The sequence below is a fragment of the Mus pahari genome, chromosome 11, assembly GCF_900095145.1.
Source record: "Mus pahari chromosome 11, PAHARI_EIJ_v1.1, whole genome shotgun sequence".
In the NCBI taxonomy this organism is placed as follows: domain Eukaryota; kingdom Metazoa; phylum Chordata; class Mammalia; order Rodentia; family Muridae; genus Mus; species Mus pahari.
The window spans coordinates 56,782,135-56,786,701 of record NC_034600.1 but is presented as its reverse complement, the minus strand read 5'-3'; the positions used below and the strand labels follow the sequence as shown (position 1 = coordinate 56,786,701).

Sequence of the window (4,567 nt, the reverse complement as noted above, 5' to 3'; positions counted from 1 at the left end):
GAACTCAGGACCTCTGGAAGAGCAATCAGTGCTCTTAACCACTGAGCTATTTCTCTAGCCTGTCTCCCTATTTTCTGACTCATCCAAACTTTTCTTACAACGCCTTCTCGTTACATTCTTAATGTTCCCCCAAATCAAGGCCTGATTCCAGTGCTTATTTGCCAATCTGCTCCGAAGTTCTCACAGTTTACTTCCAACATTGGCCCACATCTAAACATTGCTTTTTTTTTCCCCTTTAATATTGGGAGTACTCATATAACAGTTACCCCTTTAAAATGTAAAGTTCAGTATTTTTTTTAAATTTATTCATCAGCTTTTCATCCATTGTCAAAACCTTTGTAGTCCAGCCAGACAGGGAAGGAGCAGGGGCGGGAGACCTATGATCCATCTACACCCAGTTTTGTCTTCTCTAAGCCCCTGGAAGACTACACTAGCATTTCTCTCTTTGGATTTACCTATTCAGGTTCTAGCCTATGGACAACAAATAAGTGACTTTTAGCCTAGCATAAAACTGTTGGTCCTTAACTGTGTTCTAGACTGCATCACTATGTCATCTACTTCATTTTTTTCTGCAGTTGAATACTATTCCATTATATTACTTAGCACATTTTGTTTCCATATTTGTTAATGTACATTGAGCTGCCTTTTTTTTTTTTACCTATACGTAGTGTTATAGTAGTGCTACAAACACTTTCACATAATATATCTGTTACCAACATGAGAAATATAGACAATAGTTGACTCCCTTGCTCACACGACAACCTTACATCTGAGGCTGTCAGACTGTTTTCTGAAGTGGCTACTGCATTTTACATGCCTACCACCAGGGAGAGAGAGAGAGGTTCCATTCCATCCACTTTCCTATAAAATTTGTAATATTGCTTATCTTTATTGTTGAATAAATCCTACTGTAGGTATGCACCACATTTTCTATTCATCTGCTGATGAATATCTAGGCAACTGCTCTCCAAAAAAAAAAAAAGTCTCAAAGAAATTGCTTCCAACACATACACACAAACACACGCAGATAAATGCCTTATGCTCTATGATCAAGAATTGACAAACAGGACCTCATAAAATTGCAAAGCTTCTGTAAGGCAAAGGACACTGCCAATAGGACAAAATGGCAACCAACAGATTGGGAAAAGATCTTTACCAATCCTACATCTGATAGAGGGCTAATGTCCAATATATACAAAGAACTCAAGAAATTAGACTTAGAAAAATAAACATGCCATATCCCCACACCCTTTTTCAGATGCCAATCTTAGCCTTTCACTGTTAAACACATGTCTCTAAGTAGAAGTAAATATGGGTAAAGCCTAGGTAATGAGAAAAGGGTCCACATGACTGCAGTAAAGATGTAAAAGAAGGGCAGTGGGGAAGACAATAGAGCAAAGAAGAGGTCCAGCAGGTCAGGGAGAGACATGGAAATGAAAGGGGATTAATTAAGGGGGAATAAATAACCAAAATGAATATGTACAAGAGTCCTATATGGATTCATAAGCCATTAAAACACATACACACACACACACAAAGAGAGAGAGAGAGAGAGAGAGAGAGAGAGAGAGAGAGAGAGAAAGCTTGTACAAAAGTAATGAACAACATATATTTAAGTCACAAAGTGGACAATTCTTGAGGTGTGGTAGGAATGAAGATCTGGTCAGCGCTTGCCTGTCTGTGTGGTTGGACATCTGGTATGAGGCTAGCCTCTGTTGACAAAGCTTGCATTGAAACTCCATCGCCAATCTATTTAACGAGGAGTGATCACATTAGGAGCCAAAACGTGTCAAAGTCAGGCCCCATAATTGTAGCATTGTTTTGCACTAATTAGGTATTAGAGGTCAGCTACAATTTTGTCTAATAGAATAGTGAGCCACACCTTCCAGCAAAGGAAAAATGAGAGAATTGTTTGGCATCCTTAAATTCAGTAAGACAGAAAGAAGCACTATGCATGCTTGCATTCATTTCAAGTTATTTAATGCATAGCAAAGCTCAGGAACATTTCAAGGGACATACCGTCAGTCAGAATGTTACACTTCTAAGCCCTTCCCAACCCCTGATATATTTAATAGCATCAGACTTAACCACCCAAGTCTCCTCGTCTCAGAACTCATTTATGGGTTAACATCAACTTTCTTTAAAGAAGGAAGAAAGAAGAGACTAAAATCATTTCAATCCTGTAAGTCTTTTTAAAATGATGAATGGGACCAAACTAAAGGTTTTTCTAGCAGAAAAAGATTTAGGAGAAATGACTGTGGCAGTCACATAGACTCTCTGTGTGTAAAAATTCTCTATGTTGCCCCTTGTTCGGTTCACACAAAGCTTGTTTCTAGTTGTTTTCTTTGAGGCATCCTTTCAGTGGTCCTAAGGGGGTAGTTTGAAGTCTTCAGACAATTGACAGGCTCATCTGGTCACACATGAGCTGGGTTGTTCTATATTAGGCTAATTACTCCCTATCTGTTTGATTACTGTATTTTCTCCCAGATTAGTGTATGAAATATTTCATACAAGTGAATCTTTTGTAGAGATAATTATTTTTTCTGAGCATAGCTACCCTTTCTGTAGATGCTAGATCAAATAAAGGACACCTTAGAGCTGTTGATCAAGACAAACTGAGCCTTTCAAGCCAAGTCTTACTGTCAACAGAAATGGTCCCTCTCTTTGAGAAGTAAGTTAGACAATGTTCTGGGCAGCACACATTTTTATTCCAATAGGTTTTGTTGCTAGTGTCATAAGCAATAAACGAAGAAAGCAACACAGAAAAGAAAGAGGCAAGAAAGAGCGAGGGCTATCACAGGGAACGGCTTCAAGCCCACATTTGTAGATAGCAGCCCACATTTTCTCTCCACTCAAAACTTGAAGATTGGAAGCATATGCCAGATGTTTGAGGCCAAGGTGATGGGGATGTTTTATGTTCTGTGTGCAGCTTGGAGGTGACCTGACTGAGCAGTGAGGGAATGAAGAAAGGACAGACACATGTACCTGGGGTTGGGTGGGCTACGCTCCTTTGCATGGAGGGGACCAGTTACTGAGGCAGTCTGGAATCTAAGGGTTTTTGTTGTATACAAGACAGGGGGTTGGTTAGCTAGTCTCCAAAGGAGGTTGAGCTATCTCAGGCAGTACACACCTGCGGGGAGGAAGCTGCAGTTGCTAGTTTTTGACCAAACTGGTGGATTGTTAGTGAACACCCATGCTTGCACACCCCGTCAACAGTCGTACTCAGACCAGTGAAGGTTTTGCCGATGTCCCACGGATCTGATGCATTGGGTCTTGACATGGAGATATCTTTATAAATAATACACATTCCCTCAGGACATCATCCCTCCAGACTCCTTCAGTTATGTGTGGATGATTAGCATGTATTTCCCATGTACTGAATCCTCCCCTGGAGCATGCCCACAGAACATGTCAGCATTTTAAAATAATGTTGATCTTAGGGCTGATTCATAATGGTGACGTCCATGCTCATTCTTGCCATCATTCTGTTTCCAAAGAGAATAGTTGGTGTTGGCTGTGGGGCCAGTGTGTCAACCTATGACGTGAAAAAGAAGCTTGATCTGCCACACAACGGTTTGCTTAGCGTTGGGACAAAGCTGTCATATTTCTGTATTTCACACAGAAACAAACTGGTGTGTTCCTCCTAGGAGTGGAAGCCACTTTGCCTGACCACAGGAGTCTGCTGCTGTTCTCCCATTGATCTAAGTAATTCCATAAAGGATCAGGAAGGCTCCCAAGAGTCACAGAGTGTGCCTTAAGAAGGACATTCTCGATTTTTCTCCCTTTCCTTTCATTAGCTGCCAGGGGTATAGAGTCCAATGCCCGAGTGGTCCAAAGAACCAGAGGAGGGATAAATGGCGCAGAGACCCCCAACCTCAGTATCAATAAGCAGTACCTAAGGAGAGACACTTGGTCCCCTTTGTATCTTTTTCTCTCCTGTTTCCCGTGGTCACATAGGTGTGACTCATGATGAGACAAAAAGGCTTAGGGGAGGGCTATTGAGGTCATCCATCAGTTGTTACCACGTCACTGTGAACACCGGGGTGGCAGTCCCTCTTCACAGGGCCTTGATGTTTGCCCCTCTTGGGGAAGAAGCCATAGAGCCACACAGAATGATAGGAATTCCAGACATCTTACTCTCTGAGCTTCATGGCCAAAAAATCTACACTGGACGTGATTTCATTTTCCTTTATGCCATAGGAGTAGTGGTCATTCCCTAGACCAACAGGGATTAACACTTTTGAACTGTGTCCTAATTATAATAAAAATGTATCTGCATTTAATTTTCCTTTTATTAGATCACAATGCAAAAGAGACATAGTCTCTGTTTTCGCAAGCTGGCACCTTTTAAGGTCTCACATTGGCTTAAGAAATAAAAGGTGCCATATACCCAGAAGATGTTCCAACTGGTAATAAGGACAGATGCTCCACTATGTTCATAGCAGCTTTATTTATAATAGCCAGAAGCTGTAAAGAACCCAGATGTCCCTCAATAGAGGAATGGATACAGAAACTGTGGTACATTTACACAATGGAGTACTACTCAGCTATTAAAAACAATGAATTT

The 4,567-nt window shown here is 41.0% G+C and overlaps 1 protein-coding gene across 4 annotated transcripts in view; it reads right to left on the bottom strand.

Moving 5' to 3' along the window:
* Nucleotides 1-4,567, bottom strand: part of Prlr (prolactin receptor) — a 176,683-nt gene that overhangs the window by 117,600 nt on the left and 54,516 nt on the right. The gene's annotated exons all lie outside the window — the stretch shown is intronic.